This window comes from Ursus arctos, unplaced genomic scaffold, assembly GCF_023065955.2.
Source record: "Ursus arctos isolate Adak ecotype North America unplaced genomic scaffold, UrsArc2.0 scaffold_6, whole genome shotgun sequence".
Lineage (NCBI taxonomy): Eukaryota > Metazoa > Chordata > Mammalia > Carnivora > Ursidae > Ursus > Ursus arctos.
The window spans coordinates 62,489,313-62,509,266 of record NW_026623078.1 but is presented as its reverse complement, the minus strand read 5'-3'; the positions used below and the strand labels follow the sequence as shown (position 1 = coordinate 62,509,266).

The window sequence follows — 19,954 nt, the reverse complement described above, 5'->3', positions numbered from 1 at the left end:
AAGGTTTCAGATGGAGGTCATGGACTTGTAATTTCTTCTTCATGTGATCTGACAAAAAAGTTGTACCTCCTTTAGGGAAGAGCCCGTCCCTACCTATAGGAATAGCATATCAGATTTCAACTCACCTTCCCAGGGCCATATTACCAGAATGTACAATACCAGATCTAAAGTCATCATTAACAGATACACAGATACAAATATAGATACAGTAGCAGGGGTGGTTACTTTCTAAAGCACATAATAATTCATAATATGATATGTTTAAAGAGCACACTGGAAAGCATATATAAAGTAGAATTGCTTTAGTATAAAGGTTAACAGTTTGCATGTGGGGAAAGTTATAAATCAAACATTTCATCTGAGTGCTATCTTTCTCACTAGAAAAAATATCCTTTAACAAACAATTGAGTAAAAATGTTTTCTCTTTTTTATATATCCTAAATAATGACACATCATAGCAATTTTTAACACTATTTTCTACCCAATACATTTCTGAACTATCTTTTGTCTAGCAGGGGAGGCTGCATTCTACGACTTATTTTCCTCCATTGTGCTAGTAAAAATCATTATTTTTCTAAGGTGCTTTCACAATAGTTGAGTATTTTTATCTTGGCAACTTAATTCATAGTTCAAAACACTAAAAGCACAAAGGTTTAATTTTAAGTGTAATTTTGGCAATATTGAAGGGGTTGGTAATACAATAATTTTCTATTAAAGGCTCCTTAATAGAAAACCGGCACTCTATCCGTCAAAGTATAAATATATTTTAGGTTAGTTTATTCTTTTGGTAAGTACTAAGTACACTGAAAATGTAGTAACTTGGAAGATGAGTTAAGATGTTGCCATGTTTTCTGGTTTGACTGTCAAGTTTTATGAAATATACTCAAAAATATTTTCAAAGCTCTCCATTCTTTCTACATATACAACATTCTATTTCTGTCTTTTCTGCTTCCATAAAAAGGGATTCGCAGATCTTCATGACATTTAAATGTATGTTTGGGAAGTACTAACTTAAAATATAAGGTAATAGGTGTCCACATAGTATTGAGGGATTGGTATTCATGCTACAGAACATCTTCAAGAATTGATTTGTAATGGTACCTTCTACCATGTGTTAGTTTTCTGTTGCTATTATAACAAATGAACATAAATTTAGCATGTTAAAAAAATGTATTAACTCACAGTTCTGGAACTGAGAAGTCCTCGTGGTCTCCGCTAGTTTCTCTGTTCAGCGTTTCTAAAGGCTGAAACAAAAATATCAGCTGGTTGGGCTCTTATCAGAAGGTTCTGGGAGGATACTAGTGCCCATAGCTCCTGAAGGCCTCTCTCTTCCTTGTACTTGGGCCGTATGCCTGAGAGCCAGCAAGTGGGGCACTGCATCCTTCTCATACTCGAAATTTCTCTGACTTCCCTTTCTGAAGCATCCCTCCACTACCTTCTTCCGCCACACATCTCTGACTTTGAGTAGAGAAATTTCTTGGTTTTAAAGGCCTGTGTGATTAAACTGGACCCAACTGGATAAACAAGTCTAATCTCCCTGTGTAAAATTCCTTAACTTAATTACATTTGCAAGGTTCTTTTTGCCATGTCCCATGACATATTCACTGATTCCAGAGATACTTGGTCGGGGGGCTGGGGAGAGTAAGGGATGAGTTTCATTTGTCCTACCATACCATGGGATACTACATGACATTTTACAGAGGAAATAGCTGCAGGTCTGTATTTATTTAACCATGGCCAATGATACTGTCAAGGTCAGCTGGTGTATAGTATTCCCCTCTTAAGCACAGGGGATATGTTACAAGCCCTTCAGTGAATGCCTGAAATCATGGATACTACCAAACTCTCTATATACTATATCTTCTCTTATACATACATACCTATGATAAAGTTTTGTTTATAAATTAGGCATAGTGGGACATCCGGGTAGCACAGTTGGTTAAGTGTCCGACTCTTGATTTCGGCTCAGGTAATAACAATCCCGGGTGGTGAGACCGATCCTGACTTCCGCTGGGCTCTGTGCTCATGGGGAGTCGGCTTGAGGAGTCTCTTTCTCCCTCTCCCTCTGCCCCTTCCCCCTCTCTCATGCTCTCTCTAAAAAAAAGTAAATAAATCTCTTTTTTTTAAGACTTTATTTTTATTTATTTGACAGAGAGCGAGCGAGCACAAGCAGGGGAGCAGCAGGCAGAGGGAGAGGGAGAAGCAGGTTCCCCGCTGAGCAGGGATCCTGATGTGGGGCTTCATCCCAGGACCCTGGGAACACGACCTGAGCCGAAGGCAGACGCTTAGCGACCGAGCCACCCAGGCGCCCGTAAATAAATCTTTTTAAAAAATTAGGCATAGTAAGATATCAACAACAATAATAAAATGAATAATTATAATAATATATTGTAATGAAAGTTCTGTGCACATGGTCTCTCTCTCAAAATATTCTGGACTCACCCTTCTTGTGACCATATGAGATGATAAAATGCCTACGTGATGAGATGAGGCGAGGTGAATGACGTAGGCACTCTGATGTAGAGTTAGGCTACGATTGACCTTCTGATGATTCGTCAGAAGGAGGGTCACTGAAGCGGAGGAACGCGAAACTGCAGATAAGGCGGGACTACCGTATTGTGAAGTCCAGAAACAGTTTGGAATTTCAAAGCTCCTTCTCCACATCCCTACGTTTTGGATCCAAGTTATCATTCCATAATTACCTCAAATTACAACTCTGGACCTTACTCCTGCTACAATAAAATTAATCTGCTAATCTGGACATTTTCTCTAAATTTATACCTTCAGGCTTTGGTTTGTTTTTTTTTTTTAGATGATCCTAATATCTGAATCTCATTAATTTTCATTACATTTTCCTCTATATAATCATTTCCTAGTTACCTTCTGTTTGAAGTATAGTTGACACACACTGTTACATTAGTTTTAGGTGTACAACATAGTGATCCAAAAAGTCTATAGATTATGCTGTGCTCATCACAAGTGTAGCTACCATCTGTCACCATAAACTCTATTTCAATACCACTGACTATACCCCCTTTGCTGTGCCTTTCATCTTAATCTTTTAAAGTGTCCTAAAACCTTGTCCTTGTGTGTTAGAATTTATGAGATCTCTATTTATCAGTAATATTTGTGCATCTATTTGTGTTTCTCAATGTGCCAACACTGGACCACATGCATCAGAATCATCTGGAGATTTTGTTAAAATGTAAAATATAGAATTCTTGGCCTCAGTTATATGTCCTGAGTCAGAGTAGGGAATGATCTCCTAGAATATTCATTGCAATTACAATTTTAAGTCCAATAAAGAATATATAATTGATAAATATGTCAGTCTCTGATCTTCGCAGAACTCAGTTCTTACAAATTTCTACTGCCCTACCTCAGCCCATTTACCTTAAAACTCTGAAGGGTGTGTTTGATAAATTTTGATAAAGAGCACTTAATCATTTACTGGAAATACTTTTTCTTTTAAACTCCTTGAAGTCAAAGCTGTGAGTTGTTAAATTTCTGTGGAAAATTTCCCCATTAATATCTAGATGCATTTATCTTTATCTTTTCTCAATACTGTCTATCATACACCTCAATATCTTGTCGCTATTTCCCAAGGTTTGTTTTTTTTACAGAACTTTGGTTTCATTTTTTTATGTTAATAAAAACAAATGACTAAAATACTGTTCTATGAAACAGTAAATTCGAGAAACACTAAAGTATACTACATTGAATAGTCATATAACCATTTTTCAAAATTCTATCAAGATAAACATGATAAGATCTGTGTTCTATGGGGTACATAGTGAGAAATGTTCTCGGGTCTTTTCTAAATCTGCCAAACAGCATTCAAAATATATTCCAGTTTCTGCTAAAAGTTATTTTGTATAACAGAATTCTTTTACATTTTACTTCAAAGATGTATGATCATTTTTTATGGGTAAAAGAGCATATACTTATATACCATGGAATCTACTACCATTTTGGAATCATTTATTGTGGAAACAAAGTAATATAATGAAAGCATATAGTGGATTATGTACATAATAAATGTTATTATATGTATTATAGTAAGCGGTTACTCTAATGTCTGCAAGAATCTCAATGAATAATTTCAGCAAGTACCAGTGAACTAATTCAATGATCAGAAACAGACTCATAGAGTATAGTCTTAAAAACTCACTTCAAACACAAGGTTGTTATTATGCCTTAATGATTATTGATGTGTATGACTAAGTAATTAAGAAATCATAGGGTTACAAGTTTCACCTTTAGAAAATACACTGTTAAATCATTTTCATATTTTAATTCAGAAACAAATTTGGCTACTAACACTACTATCACTAGGTAACATTCACTGAGTGTTCTCTTTGTGCCAATCACAGTGCTAAAGATTTTACGTGGATTTTCCCACCCTAGAAAATTATATAAAAAAATGTAATAAGCAAGAATTTAACAAAAAATTACATTAACATAAAAATATGTATAAATTCCCTACAAATGTAAACCGTATACATTTTGGAGACCTGTTTTATATCTAACTATAAACTATAATTCCATTTACAGTTAAATGGATAGGATCACATAGAATTTAGTACAAAAGTATATTATAAAAATAAAAATTACTGATAGTGTTGTATATTAAAACAATATGAAACATAAAAGTTGAATTGCATTCTTACATATATTATGGGTGACCTATATATTCTTTGTCCTTTTTAAATACTTGACATACAAATGGGTATTTATACTACTTACTATTCTATTTAGCTATCTGTCACACATGTTTATTAAAAGTTTATCCTTGAGAACATCAAATAACTTTAGTGATTTTTAATTTTAGGGGTTATTTTCAATTCCTAAGCTTTAAAAATTTAAACTGCAGTATCATGAAATTTAATGAAGAACTTACAATCTAGGATCAAGTTAATTATGCTTCTGGCAAGACAGTTGAATTGTAGCAAGAGAATTTTATGTAATAAAATTAAATATATTAAACAGTTTGCTAGCAATAAAGGTAAGTTAGGTTCATAAAAGAAGTTAATGGATCATTACCTTAAATACTTTTAAAGATAAATGAAAGATATTTTATTTAAAAAAACAGATGTCATACATGTAAAGACAATTTTTCCTCTTGCTCAAATTCAAATCTCTTGCCTTTCAGGTTTCATAGAGTCAGCCTACGTAAGAATAGAAACATCTTAATCTTAAAGTGACCTCCTAGCTAAATCGCGATTATCTTTCCCCCTTTTTAAACAGTTGGAAGTGTTCAAAATCCCAATCCAGACAATGACACAAATAAGCCTTTTACTTAAATATCATCTTCAAAAGGGAGTTAAAAGATACAGTGTTACAATAAATCTGTAGATGGGTATAAACAAGTTTATTAATTTTTGAGTTGTTTTACATATGTTACCCAGGAAAGTACAGATCACATTCACCATACTCCCAACAGAGCTTCAACAGTACTCTCAGTTCACAAATGCTTTCGGACATTTAAACATTTCTCATTTCTGCACAGTGTAGCATAGACAAACTCCACAGTTAGAGAGCTTTTCAGCTTTGCTTCTCTCCAGTTACCTAAATTCACGAAATAAATTTCTACATACACTATATTATTTAAACTATGCTACCATATATCTCTGTCTCTTCTTCCCTGAACACCCTGTACACACATCTTTGGCCCACCCATTTCTTATTCTTCCAGACTTTGTGCAGGCCTTAATCATTTACAGAAACTCATTTATAGAATGCAGGATTGAGCCCAAAATGCTCAGTGATCTTTTTCTATGTGCTTAGATATGTACACACCTTGTCACAATATTGTATCTTACCGTTTCAAATGTTTTTGCTCACATAGGCTATGAGTAGCTTAAGGGTATAGTATCTATTTTACTTGTTTTGCAAACATGCCTCCTGGAACATGGAAAACACTTAATACATGCTTGTTAAAATCAACTGATATACAGATATCTAATAATTTCATCAGTAAAGAGGAAAGATTTAATATATCTCTCACCTGCCGAGAATCAAAATGCCAGTCAATGTCTTAAAAGGTAGGTGTAGGCTATGTTTAACCACTTAGCACTTGTGATATTCATTGATATTTACCTTAGATAAATAAGGTTTGGTGAAATTTGGGTCTTTTTATTTGAGAAAAGCCATTATTATATGTATTATTATACATAAAATTATTTTCCTTTTATGCATATGTTCTTTGCTTTAAAATCTTTATTTACCTGAAGTAAATGGTTTATAAAGCATTTTTAAAAATACAAAATTGCTCATATAGCATAACAAGAAAATCAAGATGAAAATGAAAAATTGTTAAAACCAGTGATATATGACCTATTTAATCTTTGTGATTCATGTGGAAAAGATAGGATAATGTTGAAGATTGTATTTTATTCCACAGAAATAGAATTATTAAACTTAGTATGTAATCTCATTTCACATTGAATTTCCTTCTTTTATATATGTTGCTAAAAGTGTTTCTATCAATTGCTATAATTTATCATTTTGATATGTGTGTTAGAATGAAGTTTGAGACAGTGATAATTTAAGATTCCAGTTATAAGTCAAAGATTTTTTTGTTTCATACATTCAAAGACCATACATTGTGATAATTTGTTATAATGTAATAGCTTACAAGAAAGTATACTATAAGCTTGGTTAAGAAATTACTTTGTGAATTTATCTTGATTCCCCCTTACTGAAATTCGGTAAGTTAGAAAAATATAATTTAATGTTTATTATTTGACTGTACGAATGATGGTGTACCACAGAAAATTAAATCTGAAATGAGTTTTTCCTTATAAAAACAGTTATGCTCTTTAACAGTTATCATTTAATATCATAAAAAATAAACATACATAAAATAAAATGCAGATATTTTAACAGCAATAGTAAATAGCATCAATCATTTTGATTCAATGAATATGCATACTGTTAAAATAAAATTATATTTCCTTATAGAGAAGTAATTGGCATAAAATCCCATTTTTAGTACTTATTACACAACTCTCAGTTTTAAGATGGATTTTTGGTCATTTTTCCCATACCACATAAGACAACATAGTTTACAAAATGCATTCAATATTCCAATAAAATTATAATTTTTCTCTCTATACAATATGCTATCTTGTCTAGAACATTCTTAAAATTTTGTATAGCTTTTAATCATATTTTTAAAAAGTCAACTTCTAACGTTAATGAATGTGGGAAGCTGTTATCAAAACCTTAATTAATGGAATTCCCTGGTGAGAAAGGAAGACTCAAAAAGACACAAAAAGTTTTTTATTTGGTCATTGGGGAAGCAAAGTCATAACAGGAAGTATATGTGAAAAAGATAACAAAAAAACCCAAAGGAACACAGGAATCTAATCTGAAGCAATATTAATTAATAATATTCTTTAAACAACGTGTTGTTTCCTCATATAATGAAATGTGAATTGACTTCAAGGCATGGGTTGCGGGGCTTTTAGTATTATTCAGGTAATTAAATGTTCATTAGCTATTGTTCTTTTTATCTAATTATTACATTAACGATAATATTTCCAATTTGTAGCTAAAATAATTGCATATTCTAAATAGTTTTCCTAATATTCATTTGCATTTACCATAATTTGGTTGTCTGTCATGTTTGAAGGCACTTACTAGTACTTTTGGTTCTTTCACCCTGCTTCCAATTGAACACTATATTTCTTATCTTACAAGCAGATCTTTGACAGTGTGCTCTTTTGTTCTTAATTGTCAAGCACTAGTCATCACTGGCTATGCTTCATGCAGTATTTCATTGTGCATTTCCATGTAGCTGTGTCATTGCATTCGTTTCTTGTAGGGATATTTAAAGGCATTTTGTCCACAAAATGATCATTCTCATCTATATTGGTTTTATATTTATATTGTGTAATAAATGTTGCCACCATTTAGCAGACCAGTATATCACAAATTATAATCTCAGAGTTCTGTAAGTCAGAAGTCTGACTCGGTTTTTAGCTCAGATATCATAAGGTTACAGTCAAGGTATTGGCTAGCAAACACTTCGGTGGTTACACCGAAGACCAGGTTCCTATTCTAAGCTTACTATTCGCTGGTAGAATTTATTTCCTTACAGTGGTTGGATTGAGATCCACATTTTCTTGCCAGGTATTGACCAGGGACTTTTCTCAGTTTGTGTAGGCTGCCTGTATTTCCTTACCATTCCTCCCGCAAAAGGCAGTTCACAACCTGGCTTTCTTCCAACTTACCTGGAACACATCTGTCTGACTTTACCTTCCTCTCCAGTTGATTAGTAAAGAGTCCTATATAACATAATCACAGGAGTGACTGTCCCACCACCACTGCCATATAATGTAATCTAATGAAGAGGGCAACTTTCTCATCATATCCATAGGTTTCACCTGCATTCATGATGAGAAAAAAGGTGGATCTTGGAGCCTATCTTAAAATTCTGCCTAGTATATCATGGTGAGTGACTCATTTAAGTGATAGCTAAACATAAGATAGCAAATACAAGGAGAGAAAAAACCAGAAAGTTTGAAGATGCATTTTATAATTAATCAACCTAATTGGATCCATTTTTTTCCTAAAAAGAGATAAAGTTAATGTATTCTTCACATTTTTTCTCCTTATATTGGTAAATTGATTTCTTTTAAGTTAGTAAATAGTACATCTTTATATTCTGTTGTATAGGTCGGATACAATTTAAATATATTCTTATGGAGGCGCCTGGGTGGCACAGCAGTAAGCGTCTGCCTTCAGCTCAGGGCGTGATCCCGGCGTTATGGGATCGAGCCCCACATCAGGCTCCTCCGCTATGAGCCTGCTTCTTCCTCTCCCACTCCCCCTGCTTGCGTTCCCTGTCTCGCTGACTGTCTCTATCTCTGTCAAATGAATAAATAAAATCTTAAAATAAATAAATAAATAAATAAATAAATTCTTATGATGTGTTTCAGATTTTTATTTTTCAGAGGATCACATTTTAATATGAATGTATTTTTTAAAACGAATGTATTTTTTAACATAACATGTCTTTCTTCTTAGTGAGAAATGTAGGGTAATAGATAAACTTTTAAAGTGCTAAACATGGTGTTACAAGACCTCATATGTAATGCTGATTTTATCACTCAAATGCTGTGAGGCTCAATTATTCATAATGTAAAATGATTAATATAATACTGATCCTACAAGATGTTTTGAAGATCCAGGGAGTTAATGATGCAACGTTCAGAAGCAGTGTGTAATATGTAAACATTCAATGAATGTTAGCTATATCAATACTATGCATTTAATATATAATATGCAATATTATATAGTGACATAATATTAATATATTAAATAGTGAATCCATAATATTAATATATAGTCAACATTAAAGATTGTTATATAACTGTATAGCCATTTATATTATAATGTTTGGTCATGACATATAAACTCTTCGAATTTCCATCTTCTTAAAAGGAATACTGTATCGAGGTATTTGTTTTGTCTTTCTTAGAAAGTTGTTCAAATAAGAAAATGGAAGTGACAATTTATCCAAAGTTATCTGGGTTCAAAAAGTTATGCAGTAGCACCCTAATCTAAGTTTCCCTAGAATCAAAGTGCTAATGGGACAGTAATCCATTTTCAATTTGAACCAAAGGGAGGGATGACATTTTTTACGCATGCACACACATGCACAGTGCTCTTCTAGTGACAAAGGTCAAAACCCTGAGAGAGGCGACGAGAAGTAATCCACTCACACGTTGCAGCTCTGAGCTAACAGGTCAGACAGAATGGGAGCGTGATGAGGCAGTCATTCCCATTGACTTGAAGGGAGAACACAACGGAAGAATGACAAGTCTTGTACAAAAACTAGTTAAATAATACTCATTTTATCAATACAATCCTTTAAGCAAGTGCTTAACAAAATTTCGAAAGAACTTTATGGATAATTATAAGGACCCTGGAACAATGAAACACATCTTTGTACAGATACGGTGGCAGGAAAATGATGCCTAGAGCCGAAGGCAGCGATATGTGCCAAACTGTAACACAGTGTTGTTTTGGTCTTTTCAATAAATATAATTATCTTCTTTGAGTGACAATGGAGTAACAGAAACTACCGACCCATGTGTAAAAACTTTATAGTTCTATATCTACATATTGTCAAGAACTGTGAAGATTCTGAGATTTTGCCCGACTTGAAAGTCAACAAATTAGCCTGACACAGTTTCAGAGATGCTGGCAGAAGACACAAAACCACTGAGTCAGGGACAAGGACTTTATTACATAGAGCAATACAAATACCCAGAGTATCAGCAATTGTTCAGGACCCCAAGCCTTGATTCTATAGGACGGTAAAAGGAGGGCCAGATGACGCTCACATATACAGTGGGTTGAGCTACGGGAGATGAACTCTGCACTTAGGAAACCAGGATCTTTTACAGTAGATAGTAAGTAAATAGGCCCTTTGCTCTGGAGGGAGATAATATTTTCATAACGCTGCCGAACAATCAGTAAACTTGCTTACAAGATATGGAAAACTTGAGAGGCGTAGGGAAAATTGTTTCCCAGGACATGTGTATACTGTTCTACCATTGCAGTATCTGGATTCCATAAATCTTAGATAAATTTCAAACACCTTTTCAAATGTCAAATAAAAGATACTTTTAAGAATCATTTTATAGGGTACCTGGGTTGCTCAGTTGGTTAAGCGTCTGCCTTTGGCTCAGGTCATAATCCCAGGATCCTGGGATCGAGCCCCACTTCAGGCTCTGTGCTCAGCGAGGAGTCTGCTTCTCCCTTTGCTTCTGCCCCTTCCCCTGCTTGTGCTCTCTCTCTCAAATAAATAAATAAAATCTTTTTAAAAAATGAATCATTTTATAAAGATCCTTCAAAAGGGTAGATTCTATCTAATAACTTCAAATTTGTATTTCTCATATTTAGTATTATTTTAAAAAGCATTTAATAACAGTTTAATTAATATTCTTTTGGATAATTCTGTGAATATCATCTGAACGTGAGTGCTATTTCTTTCCTTCTTTCCCATCTTTTATTTTTAGCAGTGTTTGTTGAACTGTCTTTCCACAGTGTAAGATTTACCTATTCCATCATAATTCCATTAGGGTTTTTCTATCTACATCTATTTGTATAATCAGTCTCTCATTTGTCTTTTTGTACTTCTGTTTGCTTGTTTTATATCAGAGTAGTAGGAGTTTATAGGATGAATTGAGTTGATTTCCTAACACAGGTACCACAACATAAATTTCAGATGACTGTGAGTAATTAAATTTTTTAAATGAAAATGTAAAGTCCATGAAGAATTACAGCAGAATATTGTCAGCTCATGGGTCAGGAAAGCTTTCTAACCACAAAAGCCAAAAGGCAAATATGTCACTAAGGAAAAGATTGATAGATTACACTAAATAAAATGTGAAAGCTGCTGAATATAATAATAAATTTTTAAAGTCATCCTTATATTAAAAGGCAAACAAAAGCGGGGATTTAAAATCCACAACTTATGGAACAAATATATCTATATGTATTTTATATACTATATATATTTTTATGTACAGTATATATATATTTTATATATAGTATATATATTTTATATACAGTATATATATAAAATACTATTGTCTCTGACATAAAATTTATAAAAGTTATGAATTAAAAATTTGCTAAAAAGCTAAAAATGTTGAGAGCATGTAAATAAAAGACTAATTTAACATAAATTTATCATTAACACTAATACCATGCTTAGAAATATTTTTGGCTTGTGGGTAGAAAAAAATAGCAAAAGGATTTTCTTGAGGTTAGTAGCCATGAAGAAAAAATAGAAAATAAAGTCAAGGCAATTAAAAATGATATGCGTTCAGATGAGAAATTTATCAAATCTTTCAGATTTGAGTTTTTTAATGTAAGAAGTGAGAATTTATCTATATGAATTTCTTTTCATTATGAGTTAGAGAAAGATTTGACATATGAAAGCATAGATGGTATATTTTGATTTATGTTGGATAGTACACAAACTTCTTATAATGTAAATAAGAATTCCCTTTCAACAATTTTGGAAATTTTGTTTATTTTTCTGTAATTTTAAAGCAAATTTTTCTGTGTGTAGTTTCAAAGGCTCCACATTATTAATTAATTAATTTTTTGCTTCTTCATGTATGTTTATTTATTTGTTTGTTTCAAGGTTTTATTTAAATTCTAGTTAGTTAACATATATAGTTAACATATAGTGTAATATAAGTTTCAGGAATAGAATTTAGTGATTCATCACTTACATATAACACTCAATGCTCATTACAGGGGCCCTCCTTAATACCCATCACCCATGTAGACCAACCACCCCCTGGCCTGCCTCCCCTTCAGCAAACCTCAGTTTGTTCTCTATAGTTAAGAGTCTGTTTCATGGTTTGCCTCTCCATCTCTTTTTTCCCGCCATGTTCATCTGTTTTGTGTCTTAAATTCCACATGAGTGAAATAATTTGGTGTTTGTCTTTCTCTGACTAACTTCGCTGAACATAATACACTCTAGCTCCATCCGTGTCTTTGCAAAAGGCAAGATTTCATTCTTTTTGATGGCTGAGTAAATGGACATTTGTCAACGGACATCTGGGTGCTTTCCTTCATTTGGCTATTGTTGATAATGCTGCTATAAACAACGGGGTGCACGTGTCCCTTCAAATCGATATTTTCGTATCCTTTGGGTAAATAACCTAGTAGTGCAATTGCTGGATCATAAGGTAGCTCTCATTTTAACTTTTTGAGAAACTGTTTCCAGAGTGGCTGTACCAGTATGCATTCCCACCAAGGGTATAAATGGGTTCCCCTTTCTCTATATCCTCACCAACACCTGTTGTTTCCTGTGTTATCTTGATGAAGTCCCACTAGTTCATTTTTGCTTTTGTTTCCATTGCCTCAGGAGACATGTCTAGTAAGAAGTTTCTGTGGCCAATGTCAAAGAGGTTGCTGCCTGTGTTCTCTAGGATTTTGATAGTTTCCTGTTTCACATTAAGTCTTTCATCCATTTTGAATATATTTTTGTGTATGGTGTAAGAAACGGTCCAGTTTCATTGTTCTGCATGTTGCTGTCCAGTTTTCCCACCACTATATATTGAAGAGACTATTTTTTTCCATTGGGTACTCTTTCCTGCTTTGTTGGAGATGAGTTGACCATATGGTTATGGGTTCATTTCTGGGATTTTGATCTATGTGTCTGTTTTTGTGCCCCTACTGTCCTTATGACTAAAACTTTGTAATATAGCTTGAAGTCCAGAATTGTGGTGCCTCCCAGTTTGCTTTTCTTTTTCAAAATTGCTTTGGCTTTTCAGAGTCTTTTGTGTTTCCATACAAATTTAAGGATCATCTGTTCTAGCACTGTGAAAAATGCAGGTGGTATTTTGATAGGGATTGCATTAAGTGTGTAGATTGCTTTGGGTACTATGGACATTTTAACAATATTTGTTCTTCCAATCCATTAACATAGAATATTTTTCCATTTCTTTGTGTCATCTTCAATTTCTTTCATGAGTTTTCTATAGTTTTCAGAGTACAAGTCTTCTACCTCTTTGGTTAGGTTTATTCCTAAGTATCTTAGGTTTTTAGTGCCATCGTAAATAAGATCAATTCCTTCATTTCTCTTTCCGCTGCTTCATTATTGGTGCATAGAAATGCAACAGATTTCTGTAAGTTGATTTTGTATCCTGTTGACTTTACTGAGTTCATGTATCAGTTCTAGCAATTTTTGGGTGGAGTGTTTGGGGTTTTCTACATAGTGTATCATGTGAACAGTTGGAGTTTGACTTCTTCCTTGCCAATTTGGATGCCTTTTATTTCTTTTTGTTGTCTGATTATTGAGGCTAGGATCTCCAGTACTATGTTGAATAACAATCGTGAGGGTGGACATCCCTATCTTGTTCCTGACCATAGAAGAAAAGCTCTCGGTTTTCCCCCATTGAGGATTATATTAGCTGTGGATCATTTGTATATGGCCTTTATGATGTTGAGCTACCTTCCCTCTATCCCTCCATTGTTGAGGGTTTTTATCAAGAATGGATGCTGTACTTTGTCAATGCATCTTGAAATCCAACTTTTTTCTGCATCTGTTGAGAGGATCATATGGTTCTTTTCATTTCTTTCATTAGTGCAGTGTATCACATTGATTGATTCGTGAATATTGAACCACCCTTGTAGCCCAGGAATAAATCCCATTTGATCGTGGTACTGTTGGATTAGTTTTGCTAATATTTTGTTGAGAAGTTTTGCATACATTGTTAATTTAATTTAAGAAATAGTCTGAAAGACTATGGGATTACATTTTAATTATTTTTAAATTCTTTAATTATGACCATATATTATTTCACTGTGCTCTCTTGAGTCAAATTGATAAAATTTTATTTAGAATAGAAAATATGCTAACAATATCAGTAACTCAAACTTTATATTTTTCTAATAAACCATGTATGTCATTTTACCAGAAATTGATTTAAAAATTACTGAAGTACAGTCATCACACAAACTAAATTTTGTCATGGAGGTCTACTTTGAAGTTGTATTATATTCGTATTATTTTTTTCAATAATAAAATCTTTTTAACTTAAAAAAAATTTAAATATTTATTTATTTATTTGAGAGAGCACACAAGTGTGAGAAGGGGAGGGGCAGAAGAAGGAGAGAATCTCCAGACTCTCTACCGAGCACCAAGCTGGAGGCACAGCTCAATTCCAAGGACCTGAGATCATGACCTGAGCCAAAACCAGGAGTCTGTCACTTAAGTGACTGAGCCACTCGAGTGCCCCTAAAAATTTTTTTTAATTAATAACATTTTTTTAGTAATCTCTTCATCCAACCTGGGGCTCAAATTCATGACCCTGAGATCAAAAGTTACATGCTCTTTTGACTGAGGCAGCCAGCACCCCAAATTGTCATTTTAGATAACACGATGTCCATCTGAAATTGATAAACGAAGTGTATCATAGTACATGACCAGGTGAAAACTTGGATGTATGCAACTCAGCATTACTTCACATGCTTCATTCTATATAAACATAAATAACAGACATTGATAATAGCACAGTTTTAAATAAATCCTAAAGATTTACATGACTTTTGAATCCTTAACACCTATTTTGATTTTCTCATGTTAACATGTCTGTTCAATAGTCTTTATTATTCTGTTTACACTTTTTGCCACTTGACCAAAAAAATTGTTTGAAATTCACTTTGCGAATGTATTATAACACTACTGTATTAAGAAAAATAAATACAAATCTAAATTGATGTGATTTTACTAGATACTTGAATAAGTCAAGAACTTTTGAGATCATCGAAAGTTCTCTAAAGCATTTCTGGGGAAGTGTGTGGAATCATAGTACAAATAAATCAACAATCCTTCAATTATTATGGAGGATTGCATGATAACATTAGATTAGAAATATAAAATATTTATCACTACATAGAAATGCTAGAATACTCTCTGTTGTAAAATTACTTGTGTTTACTTAGAAATCTTTATTACTTGGTGTCAAAAATAGTAATGCGATGACGTAAATGTTTATAAATGTAAGTGGAATGAATGATCAGAAAATAATAAATTATATTGCTAGAGTAAACCAATTCCATTGTTTACTAATTATGTGTTAATGAAAAATCCTTTGAGTTAGACCAGGAAACAAAAGTTTGTTAGCATTTAAAGATGGAAGAGGATGATAATTCTGACTGAGTTCAGGGTTTCCCACCTTTGGGGTATATGGCTACATGTATGTGTGAAATTAGGAACATGATGGAACCTTGGTACAACAAACCCTATACTTGTAGGGTTTTTTGGTCAGTGCTGTTTGTTGGTTGGTTGGTTTAGTTTGTGACATTTTTTCTGCAATTGCCTTCTGTGCCCCGTGTATCATCAATTTTTTCTAATAAATATTTCTCATTATTTTCCATAAAGGGATATAGTATTTGTTCTCCTCTTAGAGTAAACAAAAACACATAAACTTCTCTTGGCTCTGCTTTACCTTTGGCTCTGGTACTCTCTCTGGTCCATCTCTCTGGTCCTCCTTTCATAAAAATTTCTCACAAAGTTGTCTATATGTTCTTTGTTCACTTTGTTCACTTTTAATCTCACCTTTTCAAATATGCTTTGATTAGGGCTTTGCCTCCACCATTCACTTGAATCTATTACTGTTAAGGTCACCAGTAGTAGAAACATGGTCAGATTTAGAGGTAAATTCTCAAATTATTCTTCCTTTCTTCAGCATTTAACACATTTTGCTTATCAGCTCTCCTTAAAACATTTTCTTTGCTTGCTTCCCCAGATGCCCTCTTTTCCCATTGATTTCTCCCTAACATACCTTCATTCTTTGGACCCCTGGAGAGGTTCTCCTGCTTTTCACTTGTAGATACTGGAGTACCACAGGGCTCAGTCCTTGGCCCTCATCTCTGCTATACCTGTGTTCTGTGTGATCCAATTTCCATAGTGTCTGAAAGAAGCACAGATATGCTGAGGATACTGTGGAGCAATCAGAAAACTTCAAGAGCATGGAGAATAAATGCTTGTTCTTCAGTCTTCAGAGGGGTTGGTTTGGTAACTCTGGTGATCTAGGCTGGACTCACTCACGTTTCTCCCTGTTGGTTAACTCTGTTGACATGTGTTATCCCAAACTAAGGTTATTTGGCAAAACTAAAGGCTCTCATCCACTAACAGGATATTTTTGGCATGTTCTCATGCCTATCACAGAGGTTCAAACATGTCAAAATGGGAATGGAGGCTCTTTTTCAAGCTCTGCTTAACTCAGTCTACTAACATCCCATTGGCTAAAAAGAGTCATGTAAAGAAGCCAATGATCAGATCAGGAGAGCATGACAAAGATATATGGAAGCAGGCATGTATAAGAGGGGGATGGAATAAAGAAATGGTGACATTTTTGCAATTATCATAGTATAATTGTTCATTTTATGCTCTAACCTGATGTCTTCCCTGAATTTCAGATTGTCTGGATCCCCATGTCTCTCTCAATAAATAAATATTTTAGTGGCTTCAGTGGGAGTTGGAATATTTTGCAGCTAAGCTATCCCACTTTTCCTCCTGGCATGTGGTCAAAATTCAAATCAATCACCTTTCATAGGTTGAAATAAAAATCAGCTGAGGAGTTTCTGTACTCCGCCTTGTTAGTCTCACTTTTTATTATTAGGGAATAGTCCCATTCTGCATATTATAAAATTCTTCAATATTTCCAATTGTCGACTTCTGACAACACTATATTATGAGATTTTCTAGTGAACAGATTATGACTGAGCCCATAGTGTGCCGGTTTCAACTATAGTGATACCATTAGCTAATTTTGCAGCTGTCACTAGCTCTTGATCTAGGGAAATAGGGGTAATCATTGATGTGGAGTATGAAATTCTTTATATTTAATATTTTTTTATGTTTAAATTATCATTTTATTTATTTATTTATCATATTTAATTATCATATTAATATTTAAATTATCACAAATCCAAATCTAGTTATAAGCATTTTTAGGGTACATCTTAAGTGTCTTATATTCTTTAAGGAAAAAAACATCTTGGATGTGCATTATACTCTCCATTGACTTTTTCCCGGACATGAGTCTATTTTTAAAATATTATATTTAGCCACAAATAAAAAATAAAATATTTGTTATTTTGTAATCTGAAGTTCACATTTTTACTTCTGTTCTTTAGTAGTACCTAGTAGTAGTTCTACTACCTAGTAGTAGTTCTGTAGTACCCTCATATAGCACATTTCTTCTTGTTTGGGTAATTGCATATTTTGATACATTTATTTACCACAGTAAAAATTCATGTTAGACAAAGAATCAGAGGCCTAAATAATGACACAGTGTATGCATAAATTAATTACTCTGTTTCAACTTTAAATTAGTTAATTTATTATCAACACAGTATAATATAAATGATATATTATTGTAATTAAGTATTTTTAGGAAACATATTTACAGGCAAATATCAGACAGGAACATTTCTTAAAAGTGATAGAATCTGCATATTTTCAGTTTTAAAATCTCTGTAGTTTCAGTAGTTTTAGTGGATTTGGAATATACACTGAATTTTTGTTTTGTTTTAAGATTTTATTTATTTATTTGAGAAAGAGAGGAAGCATGAGCAGGGGCAGGAGGGGGAGAGGCAGAGGGAGAAGCAGGCTCCCTGCTGAGCAGGGAGCCTGAGCAGGGCTCAATCCTAGGACCCTGGGATCATGACCTGAGCCGAAAGCAGATGCTTAACTGACTGAGCCACCCAGGCACCCCTGGAATATACACTGATTTTTTATTTTTCTGTTCTCCCCTCATTAGTAGGACTAAACATAGTAATTGTGTAATTTTTTATCCCCACAAAGTAATGATTTCAAGACGAATATACAATGAGGATAATTGTTCCCATTGGTGATCAGATAGTAAAACAAAGAATTGCAACATTTTAGGCTCGCCATAAACCAAACATACTCAGATACAAAATACAAAAAAGCGTTACTTCATCATTGTTTTACCACAAAATCTTTTATTTATAGCTCTTCATAGTTGCTACTGTGTGCTCATAGAAATATAATCACATATGTTCTTCTTAATTTCCAGCGCAGTAAACATTCTCCATTCTATAACTTTAAAACACACACACACACACACACACACACACACACACACACACACACACACAATGAAGAATCAGAGATCAGGTAATGCAGGAAGCTTCAATTGTGCATGACAACAGAGCTACAATCTAAAATATAGTCTCAATCTCTAGTTCAATTCTCTTTCCCATATTTAATGAAGAACCTCAAATATCCACATTTTACACTTACACATTCTAAGATGTTATTGCTGCTGAGCATGTAAGCACTAAAAAAGGAATCATGTCTTTTATCTAACCAATCTTCCTAGAACTCCCAATTGAAAACATGACCATATATGAAACAAAAAATAAGACAATCTGGGGTTCTTTTACCTTTTCATCTTTATCTCCTGTTTTCCCACACACATTCTAGAAACCAGACTTCCTGAACTACTCACTTTTCCAAATGTGTAATACCTTCACTCACTTGGTGTTCAAGCAATTATTCTTGAATGAATATTGGATGAGTGAACACATGCATGCCAACTGTGATCCATGACTTCAATATTGTGTGTTGCTAAAAAAGAAATATGATCTGAATTGTTGAATATAAATATATGAATATAAAAGGATGCCTTAAAGTTTTAAGTAAATTATAATTCTTGGGATTTTCACTCCATTTCTATTTTTACTTCTTTATTGTAAAAAGAAATAAGGAAGTTATCTTCATTCTGACATACAGAAATTCAATTATGACTCCCTCTTTGATAATGGGCACTGTTACTTAATGTTGTAGGTTGCTAAATCCACACTTAAAAGTCTGGGTGGAATTTAATAGCTTATCCTATGGCCAAATTCATTTTTATGTTAATGGGACATTTGGTTGAAACTAATGGGTCCTTAGTCTTCTGTGAATAGAAGGCTGTGGTAGCAGCCCTCACAAATGACTTGAATTAGGTGCAATGTTTGAACATTCTAAGCTGTATTTTTAGTACCTTTATAAAATTTGTAGTGAATTATGGAGTGCTAGGACTAGCTGTACTCTGGGAACATTTCTAATGCATGTGTATCTAGTCTTTTTATAGTTTTACTTAATCTTTTGAGTAAGGATTCCTTTTTTTCCCCATAAAGGACTAAAATTAAAAAGGATTCTGGAATATTTCCTGTATTTCAACTTTAATTCTCCAATGTGCACTAAGCACACAGAAAATTTCAGAAGGATGAAATAATAAATTAGCTATTTTATTATCTAATTAGATGTAAATAGGGACAAAGTTTAGAATAATAAGTCTAGTTTTCTGGTTAAATAACTAAGAAAAGAAAATATAATTTATTAACATTTGATTCAATGAAGTTAATTTAAAAAAGAATTTTTAAGGTTTTATTTCAA

General features: G+C 33.4%; 1 protein-coding gene across 3 annotated transcripts in view; it reads left to right on the top strand.

The window, feature by feature from the left end:
- The window catches only part of CSMD3 (CUB and Sushi multiple domains 3), a 1,143,082-nt gene that overhangs the window by 170,565 nt on the left and 952,563 nt on the right, over nt 1-19,954 (top strand). The window lies entirely within an intron of this gene.